Source organism: Equus asinus, chromosome 12 (assembly GCF_041296235.1).
Source record: "Equus asinus isolate D_3611 breed Donkey chromosome 12, EquAss-T2T_v2, whole genome shotgun sequence".
NCBI lineage: Eukaryota > Metazoa > Chordata > Mammalia > Perissodactyla > Equidae > Equus > Equus asinus.
In genome coordinates, this window is record NC_091801.1 from 42,313,607 (window position 1) to 42,325,728 (window position 12,122).

The 12,122-nt window shown below is 38.6% G+C and overlaps 1 pseudogene; it reads right to left on the reverse strand.

Moving 5' to 3' along the window:
- Positions 1 to 4,355: 4,355 nt before the first annotated feature.
- LOC123283957 (large ribosomal subunit protein uL15m-like) overlaps positions 4,356 to 12,122 on the reverse strand; it is a 63,770-nt pseudogene continuing 56,003 nt past the window's right edge.

The window sequence follows — 12,122 nt, forward strand, 5'->3', positions numbered from 1 at the left end:
AAGCCCTTTGATCACCACTATCAACAGTTGCCACAAGCACGGCTGAAGCATCGGTGCTCCCTTTCAGCCCTAGTGTAGAACTTACACGTTGTCTTGTGGACGACTATCAGCCAAGCCTTCGGTCACCACTATACAGACGTGCCTCCTGGCACAGCGGCTGTGTCAGCTCTCACTTTCCACTCCAGCTGTCCATTCACTCTTTGTTTTTGGAGCCGAGGTGTTACACTTTCAATCATGAGCATTTCAGTATACCTTTACAATGATGTTTGCAATATTCTAAGTGCTTTTGTCATGAGAGAATTTTCAAAGTCCCCTCTCTTCTATATTCCTGAAACAGTTTTATCTTCTCTCTCTGACTTTTGTGATATTTCAACAATTTTAATAACCGTAATTCATTTAAGAATGTCGAAAGTGAGTTATGATTAGTCTCCTCCCAAGATATACAAGATGCTTATTATCTGTTACTTCCAGTTACTCCACTGCCTCCTGTCTTACACAATTTTCTTTTCCATAATTTTTTATATCTCCAGAACTTGGGTAAACCTTAATTGGACTTACCCATGTATCTAACAGATTCTTCGATCCCCATTGGATCTAGTATCCTATTCCTTCCTAGTGTGGAGACTTCCCTCCTCCTAAATGACACCCTTTGTAAGTTCTTTTATGAATGTCTATAAGTGGTAGACACCTCCTGCCTCGTGGTTTCTCTAGAAAATGTCTATTTCATGCCTACTCTTAATGGTAGTTTACCTGGGGTTGGAATTCTAGAATGATAGTTAATTTTTCTGAGCACCATGAATATATAATATTATCTTTCGACATTTTATTGATGTCAACTTTAACGTCAAGCTTACTGTTTTTTGTAGTTATCCTGTCTTTTTTCCCCAGGCTGCTTGTAAGATCTGACTCTGAAATCTCCTTTAGAATATTTCTAGGTATAGATTTATTGTTATTTATCCTTTTGGGGGGTAATTATACTTCTGGGATCTAACGATTTAAGATAAGTCTGGAATATTTTCAATCATTTTCACATCATATATTGCCTCTTTCCTTTCCTCAAAGACATTCCATTAGATATGTTAGACCATATAGTTTTATCCCACAAGCTCATTAAACCTTACATATTTGTTTTTCACTCTAATCTGCATTCCCTTTAGTCCTTTCTTCTGGTTAACTAATTCTATCTTCAGTTGTATCTAAACTGTTATTTTACCCGTGTAAGGTGTTTTAAATTTTAATAAAACTTTTGTTTATAAAATTCTACCTTTTTATACCTACCCCTTCGTGGTATCTTATTTTTCAGATTTTAAGATTGTGTCTTAATCATTGAAAATATGCTTTTTGCAATTTATCATAACACTTTTATAAATTCTTAGCATTCTAAACCTACTTTCAGTTGATATTAATTACATTCAATCATGTTAGGTTTTTTCATAATGGGCCTTATAACTTGGCATCTTTAGCTCATAATTTGTCATGCTTTATCTATGGAAATACTGTGCAGCTTGTCAGAGTACAGAACCAAGAAACCAGAAGTCAAAGCCAAGCACCATGGGGAAAGCAAAACAAAAGCAAGAAAAAACCCTCCAGAGAGTAGGGCTGAGCCTACATCAGAGAACTGCCAGCATGCACCTGGGTGTACCTCAGAATTGCTGTGGATACACAGCATATGTATCCGACACTGTATCACTGTTACAGAACAATTTTTTTTTTTTTTTGCCATCTTTTTAAGTGGGTATATCAGTAGCAGTTATCCAATGCCTGTATCCCCATAGATGTGTATGTTTGGAAGAGGGGTGTGGCTAGAGGGGGCAGAAAACTTACCTCTTTGCTTCACAGGTCTTCATATCAAGGGTAACTGTATCTGAAGAACTTAATCTGGCCTGGATCTGATTTAGATTATGAGATCCTGGGCCTTGAACCGGACCCAAATGCTGTAATGAAATAAAATTTTTGAGGGGTCTTGGGAGAAGGTAAGTATGTTTTGCAAGTGAGAGGAATTTAAATAATTTGTAGCCCAAATGCAGACTGTGGTGTTTTTAAAATATGTCCATAAATCCTTTAACACTCTTCTCATTGAGGGCAGTTTCCGTGTCCCCTTCCTTCAAATCTCAGCCGATATAAGTAACTCACTTTTAACAAATAGAATACAGCAGATGTGATGCTGCAGGACTCCTGAAGCTATGTCATAAAAGGCAATGTTGATTCTGACTTGTTTGCAAAGACACTTGCTTTTGGAACCTTGGGGCCACCATGCAGTGGAAATCCCAAGTCACGTGGAGAGGCCAAATGCTGGTGCTCCTGTGAACCCTCACTGAGGACCCAGACTACAGCCAAAATCAACTCACAGACATGTGAAGACTCCTCTGATTGATTCCAGCCACCAGCCACGGAGTCACCCTGACCTGTCAAGTCTTCACGAGCCTGTGCCCCAGACACCGTGCAACATGTAGAACCTTCCTCCTATGCTTTTCCTGAATTCTAAACCCACAGAACCCATAAGTATATGGAAAGGTGGTTTTCAGCCAGTAGTTTTGTAAGAATTTGTTAGCTAACAATAGAAACCCCAATATAGGATTTGTAAATTTATATTTATACTAGAAGCTAAAACTTCATAATGCTTTATCTTGAAACTGTTGTGTAGCCTGGGTGTAGAGTTTCTCTTGCTACGGAAATGCAATTAATTTAGAATATACTTTCATATTTATTTTTCGGCTAGACTTTTCCTAGGTACAGTTGTGGTGGACACTGAAGCCACACCAACTGGATGGCACACATTTAGTGACAAATTCTTAGAGGAATCCCAGCTGGAGTCCAAGAAAAAAACAAAGACTTGTCTGTCAACTCCCTGTGTTTGTGGGTTTATATTTCAGCCAAGTTTTTCACTGAGGGTTAGTTTTACTGTAGGGGTTTCATTGTGAAACACGGATCCTTCAGGGTCCCAGTACAGAGTTCCTCTTCCTGTAGGGATAGTAAAACCCAATCCTCTAGGTTCTAGAGAAGCTCCCCACCCATCCTCACATACCCATCAACTTAGGGAAGCGGTACACCAGCCTCAGCACTGGATGCTCATTGAGCTTGTTCTGAACTCCTTCTTCTTTGTGGCAAACGAGGCATTGTGCTTTCCTTTATATGACCTCAATTTTGCAGGTACAAGAATGCTTGATATAATTTGTCTTGCATATCCAGGCGTTTACAGTGGAAGGTTTTTCAGATTAGCTACTCATGCACAGTGCCATGCCTTATTTTATTTTTTGTTATGAACAAAAAATGGTGCCTTTAGAAAACATAGATAAGCATGTGGAAAAGATACAAAATTTTCATAAACCAGACGTCTATATATTACATTTTAAAGAGTTTGATCGATAGATTTTCAATCTTTTTTACTATGTATTTGTTCAAATAATGATAAATATTTTTACTTTACCAAAATTAAGTAATATCAGACACAGTGTCTTCTAACTCTTTTTACTTAAAGATACTTCATGGCTATATTGTCCATGTTATTAAACACAACATTTATTAAATACTCATAACTTTTATTGCCTCTATTTTGTACTATTGGATTACTTCAAATATTTTCTGTTAGTCTTCTAATATTGGATGGTTATGTTTCAAATATTTCAAAATTAAAAGCAGATTTGTGATGATTATCTAAATATTTTCTGATGTGTGGTCTATGTTTCGGCTTATGGTACCTGCTTGATTTCTCTCCAAGGGGAGGTGGTTTTGTATTTTAATTAGGCATGCATCTTCATTATGCACATCAATTTATATAGAACTATTTTAACCCACCACCGAACTTGATTGTCACGGTAGATGTGCTGCTTTAGTCAACTGGAAACAGAGTAGCTAAATCCCAGATACTCTGGAGTTGGACTGTCCAACACAGTAGCCATTAGCCACATTTGGCTATTGAACACTTGAAATGCAGATAGTCTGAATTGAGATATGCTGTAAAAGCCGGATTTTGAAAACTTAGTACAAAAAAAGAAGATCAAATATCTCATTACTAAGTGTACACTACGTACATATTGAAATGACAATACTTGGAAATATTGGCTTAACTAAAACAAATCATTAAAATTAATTTCACCCGTTTAGTCTTACTTTTATTTTTAGTGCTTAGGGGACTGCTGAAGGGCCAGATGGTGAATGGGAAGTTCCTTTTGATGGCCAAAGTACACAACTTTATTCCAAGTGGAGACAAAGGTTGGGGTTACAAGCTGAACAGGTGAAATCCAGTCACATTCGTCTCTCCATCTGACGTTGGGAATGGATCCACAGAATGGAGATGATGGTTTCACCCAAGTATTTTTGCAATTAGGAGCTCCCTTATGAGATAAATGCATATCTAGCCAGGAAAATAGTCCATTTTTATTCTGGTCTCACGGATATGTACAGGAGAAGAAATTAATAGTAAAATGGTGTGTTCATACATTGTTGTAGACTTTCAAAATACATTTTTAAAAGAACAATTTAATGAAACACATTTATAGCACTTTTTCCATTCTTGAAACTTCCAAAAGTGACTTTTTTCAGATTGAAAACAAAAATGAATTTGCCTCAACTTTTGTTATATTGTTACTAATGAGATCAGAGTGAAAATTATGTCTTAGAAACATAATATCTTAAACATAATAATGATAATCTTGAACATAATAAAGATAATATTAAACAGTTGTCTTAAATTACCAAATAAATAGTTGTGCTATTATAAGATAATACTATTCCTATTGTTTCTCTCTTTCAGGATCATATATGTAACTTCAAAATTAAATCATCCCTTTTAATTTTCTCTTTTCCACGGCCCAATATTTTCTCACAGGACACAATGTGTGACCATCATCTACCCGAAGTCTATCCTATTGCATTAGTAAGAAAAACCAACTTAACAGCAGCAGCAACGGATCGACGAGTATCTAAAAGCTACGGTGCCTGGCAGCACATTGTGAAACCCTCTGTCATGTGCATTATGGGTACATCAGCCCTTTATGTTCTCACAGAAACATCTTTATATCTACAAGTTTTTGCTGCAACTATCTACTTTTGTTTTCTAGCGTAGTACCATTCAAACTGCAATACCTGTTTTCATTCCATTTTCCAGAATGCCTAGGTACAGTTTTTGAAAGCACATTTTAAAAAATGTACATTGAAAACTTCTATTATGATCTTTTTTTGGAGTAGTGCACCTTTTCGCAAGTATTTTTAATTATTTTATATTTATAAAAATATATTTTGTAAATATCAAGTACCCTATAAAATATATGTATATTATGTTATTTAAATAGAACCTAGAATACTTGACATTCAACAAATATATACTGAATGAATAACTTTTTTGATGACTTTGGCAGTCCTTAGTGGTTGGCTAATCAATTTCCATCCCCAAGGATGTTCTGCCTCTCCCATCTACCAACTGTAGAGGCAGGCATAGTTAAGTCTCAGTGCGTCAGCCTCATTGCCCTTAGAGGGAATCAAATGACACAGCTATGGATAATAAGATGTATATGAAAGTCTGCAAGGGGTGGGCATGAGAAAACTTTTGCTTCCTTATGAACAGGGCAGCTATAGCTTGAACCATTCTCCCCGCTTCTTCCTGCCCTTTAAGGTTATTCTTACTGAAGCCATGGTGATCATCTTAGGGTCTTGGGGAGAGGCCCTGAGAATTGCAGATACAGAAACTGCAAGATTATTGAACTGCTGTGGCTATTACCATCACTACCAATTCTTCTTAGGTGATAAAAAATAAGAAAAAAACTCTAATTTGTTTAAGCCATTGCTAGGCAGAGTTTCCTTGATAATGACTATGATAATAAATAATACAATGACCAAGATGAAAGTATTATTGAGAGTCAGGTTGTAGACATCACTCAAACACAGTGACCGCACCAATTCTTTGTTTTATCGCATTGCCTCCTTTTCCAGTCCTCTTTTCCAACTCTGCTTTCTTGGAAGGGAATTCATGAGCTGTAATACTTGAGGACATTCTCCTCTGTAGGTTTCAGGATTTTCTTATCTGCCATATTCACCACCCGTCCAGGAGCAAGACCAAAGAAAATCTGCCTTGGGTCCTTTCGAGTAGTAAGCACTTTGAAGAGTTCATCTTTAGTAACGTCAGGTAAAATATAACCATACTTCTGGGCGAGTTCAAGTCTTGCTTCAGGAAATTTGGCCGGATCCGCCAGGTCACCACGATTCTTTGCATCAGTATAATACGGCACCAGTGCTTCAGGTGGAAGCATTCGTTTTGGAATGGGTTGTCCACGCAGAAAGAATGGAACAGGTTTGCACAGAATTTCTAAAACAATTTTTAAATTAAAAAAAGAGAAATGCAAATGTTGACTATTTTATTTACATGATGATTTTCTTTTAATAATGGTATTTTATAATCATTAATTTTTAAATATGACCAAGATGAGAACTTAATTCCAAGAACTTTTTTAATTAAATAAGCTTGTTTTAAGTAAACAAATGGAAATGCTTAATTTTCAAAAGTTTGTATCTTGAAAGTCAGAGTTACTCCTGGGTTACCAACCATTAGTGAGTTTCTAGACATAGGTAACATTGTATTTAAGCCCTGCGTTCAAAACAAAAACAAAACCTTTTTATGACCTACTGGCTGAGGTCTATCAGAGGACAGAGCCCCACCAGCCACAGCACTAATAAGAAATCCTGAAACAGAAAACAGAGGTGTCCAAACGGCAAGTCAAAGAGCCATGAGGACTTTTACAATCCTCACATGCAGTCAGCATGAGACAAAGAGGGAGAGAAGAAAATGACTGCAGAGCAAGCTTACCCAGACTTCTGGGATCACAGAAGGCTGTAGTAACGACACCACCACTCTCTTCGATTGCAGCAATGGCTCGTTCCGAAGCCAACTGTACTTCAATATTAACTTTCGCCTTAAAGGTATCAGCACCCTGTAACACGTCAAAATAGTCTGTGAGTAGCTAGCTTGGCTACAAGTAAATTAACTATGGCAAGCTTCCTTTTTACACTGTGTTTTCTCCTCCAAAATGCCCACAATGTAACAGCAATTCCTACTTCAAAGACTTCTGCTTCGAGGTCCTATCAAATAACATCAAATTCTTTTACATTTTCTAGGCCCCCTTCTTTTACCAATTTTCCTTCCCTGTGAGCAGAGATGACTATATTTTCACTTGATGTATTTCGTAGACACCAATATAAGCACCCATTCCCAGTACTTCGGTAATAGTTGGCTGTTTAACCCTCCTAACAACCCTATGACAGAATTATTGCTAAACCAACTTCACAGATGGGGAAACTGAAGCACAGAAAGGTTAAATAACTTGCCCAAAATCACAAAGCTAGGATTCTAACCCAGACAGTCCAGCCACAGTATGTGTTCTTAACCACAACATTACGCTGTAGGATACAGATCATGACTTATCTTCCTATCCATTAATAAGCAAGAGGCCAAGAGAAGGTTAAAGAGGGGGACGAGTGGGCTAGAATCAGCGAAAGAATAAAATATCTGAGCTTTGGAGGGGTCACCCCCTCTAGGAAAAAAGGGAGCAAAGGACAACAGAAATTCACTTTGCATTCGTTATTGACTTTATTACAGCCTCTAAACTGACAGAAAATAAGTTTACCTTTCCCTACCATGGTCAACACTGAAAAATGTAGTCCTGAACTTTTTTAAGTTCTACTTTTGATCACTTTAGTTAGGATGTGCTATATTTAATTTCAAAACAGATTCTGACAAAAATAAAAAGATGGCATCATTACCATTCTTTATGTAGTGATAAGAATTTTTTCCTATTTTGGTGTGGTTGAAACAAGCTGGCTCCCAATCAAGTTCCTTTTATTAATTATGAACCTTTAATATATTTAAAAAATATTCCATCAATTCTAAGATACACTTTTTCCATCTATGATACCGACCTGCATTTTAATAATTATGGTACGTTTGACTCAATAAAGTAAGGTCTTGCCATATTATTTGTGATTTTTTTTTTTTCTGCTGAGGAAGATTCACCCTGAGCTAACATCTGTTGCCAGTCTTTCTCTATTTTGTCTGCGGGTTGCTGCCAGAGCATGGCCGTCGACGAGTGGTGTGGGTCTGTACCCAGGAACTGAACCCAGGCCACAGAAGGGGAGGGCGCCAAACTTAACCACTAGGCCACAGGGCCAGCCCCTATAATTTGTGATTTTTTAATTACTATTCCATAGATTGCTTGACCACTCCCCATCCTTGGACATTGGGGTTAGTTTCAGTATTTTAAGTATTATAAAAGCATTTTTAGGAATGTCTTTCTATCAGTTAGGTTTATTTTGTTTTTCCTTGAAAACATATCTTTCCAAATTGGTAATTTTATGCTGAAGGATCAGAAAGTCTTATTATCCACTATTTACTACAAATCTGAAATCAATTTACAGAGCTGTAAACGATGTGGAACTGTACTTACACAACCACTGCCCTGGTGTCGTTTTCAGGATTATTTTTGTTAGTTTAATAGACACATACCTGTGAGTTGCTGGGATGCGCAGTTTAACAGCTGAAGAGGTCACGGATTTTTCCATGTCAATTTACATGTGCATTCCCTTATACACCCAGAGTAGGATACTGAGACTTAATCGCATATTTGGTAATCTATCTTCAAATCATCTTATTTGAAAATCCTTTATCCATAAGGTTTACTTTTTCAAAGGAATCTAAAAGGTTTTTCCGTAAACATATGCCTCCCTCTAGTGGACACTAAGTTACTCACACAGTTACATTACTGACAACAAGAAGGAGGAGTAGTTACTTAACAACACGTTTATTTGCTTATGAAATTCCTGGCCAACTTCTATAAATAGAAAAGTCCTTTACTGCGATTAGAATTGGATTTGATCCCTTTCCTCCATAAATACTGAGTTATTATCATGAGCCAATATTTCCAATATTGCAAACATAGGAATGAATCACAGTACCTGCTCTCAAAGAACTTACATCACACTGAGGAAGACAATGAAAAATAAATGCATTACTTAGTAATAAATGTCAGGTGTTCATATATTCAAAGAAAAAAATACTTCGGGCAGAGTAATGCAGACAGAGTACGACTGTGGGGGAAGCGGGTGGGGGCTGAGTGTTCCTTTATAAAAGAAAATCAAAAAAGACCTTTCTGATATTATCAGATCTGAACAGAGAACCAAAGGGAGGGAGGGAACAAGCTGAACGGACACACGGGAGAAGAACATTCCTGGACCATGGGAACAGAGGCCCCTCGACGTCATCATGCTGGCTTTCTAAAACCACAACTGAGTATAAACACAATCACCACTATGTAATGGTTATAACAATTCAAAAGGGATAAAAACAAAGGAGGCAGAGTATAGATTATATGAAAATCAGAAATAGCCTCCTATCTAACTCCAAAAATACTAATCCAGACTTACCTCCTCTACCAGCTGGACACCATAATCCCTTTTATATGGCTGGATGGTCACACCTCTCCCATTGACAAGCTGGGTTAAGTCAATAGGCTGAGTAGGATCAACTCGACCCAAATCAATAAGATACTGCAGCCTGTTGAGACTCAAAGGCTGATACTGGCGTCTGAAGCTACAAAACAAGAGAGTAACAGTTGGAAAACTCAACTCTCTTCCTCTAAGTTCTCCAAATCAACTTAAAAGTTTTGTTCTCTATTTTCCTCCAACAATTTAGATGGTAACAAAATAAGACCCTCCTGACTACAACACAAACGTTATACTGCTTGATTTTTGGTAACGAAACAAAACCAGCATTTCCTTTATTTTGCTAAAAATAATTTGCCTCTTAAGCATTTTACTTCACTCATTTACACAAATCAACAAACAAATCTGGGGAAAATTTAACCCACTATCTGAATTATGCATTAATGGAACTCAAAGTAACCATGGTAGTTGTCATTTATTGGGTAATCACAATGAGCCAGGTTTTTATATATATTATTGCTAAGCCTCTAAACAACCAGGAGAACAGGCATCATTATCTCCATTTTGCAGGCTCAATGTCTGGGCTTTTTTCCCTACTATTCCAAACTAATCGCACGACTAAAGATGCTTCAGAGGAACAGGGGCAAAAGTTTGCTTCAAAGTGACTATCAATTTCTACCAAGCTATCTTTTAGGTGATTCTCAGCGAAAAACAGGGCTTTCTACTTTAAAAAGCAGAACAACCTACCTATGTCCTTCATTAAACCCGTATTTTGGGATTCGTATGTAAAATGGAGTCTGGCCTCCCTCAAAGCCCATTCGGGGCCGGGTTCCTCTCTGTCGTTCTCCTTTATCTGTCGCCTCTGCCACATCTTCTACCTCTTCTCCGCCCCCTCGGTCGTCTTTCCTAAAGGAAAGAACAAAGTTTTATGATCTACAGATGCCTTTTTATAAACTGTATCTCATCTTTTCGTTGTATATTTTTTGTTACACCATTTATTCATCCAACCAACCAGTACTAGCTAACACTACCTTGTGCCAAGCACTGTCCTAGCCGCTCTAGCGTCCAAACACTCTAAATCAGCATCTTTGCCTCTGAAGATGTACCTAATTCTTGCAACCAAAGTGCAAGCTGTGTTTCAAAGGCAAACTTCCAAGGATGGGATGGGGATAAGGATTCTACAACAGGCTGGAACGGAAAAACACCTAGAGTTAAACATCCACAACAAACAAAGCTTACATGATAGTTCAGAAATTTTATTTTGGAATTGTAAATATGTCATTGCTACCCATATATTATTTTATTTAAAGATTAATTTTTAATAAAGAAAACATTTTTCTTAATTTACTTCCCGTCACTTCACGAAGGCAACGGACTGATTTTCAAAATTACAGTACGCCACCTAACAGCTTTTCTGGCTGTATTTAGTGATTTGAAGAGACATCTAACGGAATAAATCAATTCAACTCTTTCCCATGAAGCTATACTGGAAAAGTCCTTCATTTTAATTCCAATTTTGAACGGGACAATCATTTTGCAGTGCGACTTCGCTCCTACGCCCTAGCATAGTTATGCTTTTAAGTATAAACCGTATTACGAGTTGAGACCACGCGAGAAGATTTTCCTCTGCAGTTAAGGAGAACAGGGACTCAGAAACCCTACCTCCATCCCAATACCCTCTGGAATAAGCAGTCCCCGGAAAGCGCGGGCAGTGCAGGGCCGCTTCCATCGCCCCGTGCGCCAGCGCTTGCCCGCAACGCCACCAGCCACTTACCAGTTTCCTGGAGCCCGGATTCGGCTTTCAGTTGGCCAGGCTAACCCGGGGCAGGGTCCGGAGCAGGTCCCGAGCCCTGGACCCACGTGGTCTGGGACGCTGCTTTACGGCTGCGGCCCCGCCCCTGTCGCAATGCCGCGAGCGCGCCAGCGCCCTGGACTCCGGCAGCGGCTTCGGAAGCTTTAGAAGATTGACATGTCGGTGTTGCTCTGCCTTTTTTTTTTTTTTTGGTAAATTCGCTGCAGATGTCTTCATGGTTTGAGAGATCGTGGCTTGAGCCCGGGCTTGAACGTCCGGTGTTCTCTTCCGCCACAGCAAACGCGCACTGCAAACGCTGCAGTCTGCGATCCTCAAGAGGCAGTGTCTTCTCTGACCGCGCCGTGGAGAATGAGATAACCTGAGCGCAGAATTACTAATTTTGAATTTGGCTAATTAAACACAGTGAGATTAAACAATACTCAGAGTCCAGCTAGTAAAATGCCTGGCTAATACTAACCTGTGTAATGAAATTCAACCTACGCACTCCCATCAGTGTGCTTCTACGTGTACTGCATTGACCCACCGAGTCGCTGAGATAACGAACTTCACTGAGCTGCTCGTGATGACAGGTGCCACAGGAGCGCTTGGCACGTGTCATCGCTGTGTTGTCAGCCTTATTCGATCAATCGCTTGTGGAGGTAGATGTTACTACCTTTTACGGACCGGGACGGTAAGGGTTGGCAAGGTCGGGTAGCTTAACCAAGGTCTCACAACAAGCGGCAGAGCCAGGACTCACACTTACACTGCCTCCTAGTAGAACAGTAGTGTTTCCTAGGATATAAAATTGAATATCTGCAGCATAGAATACATAACATTATTTTCAAGCTAAAAAATAGCTTCCCTATTTTTGTCTTAAGTGAATGTGGTATAGAAGACAAGGTTC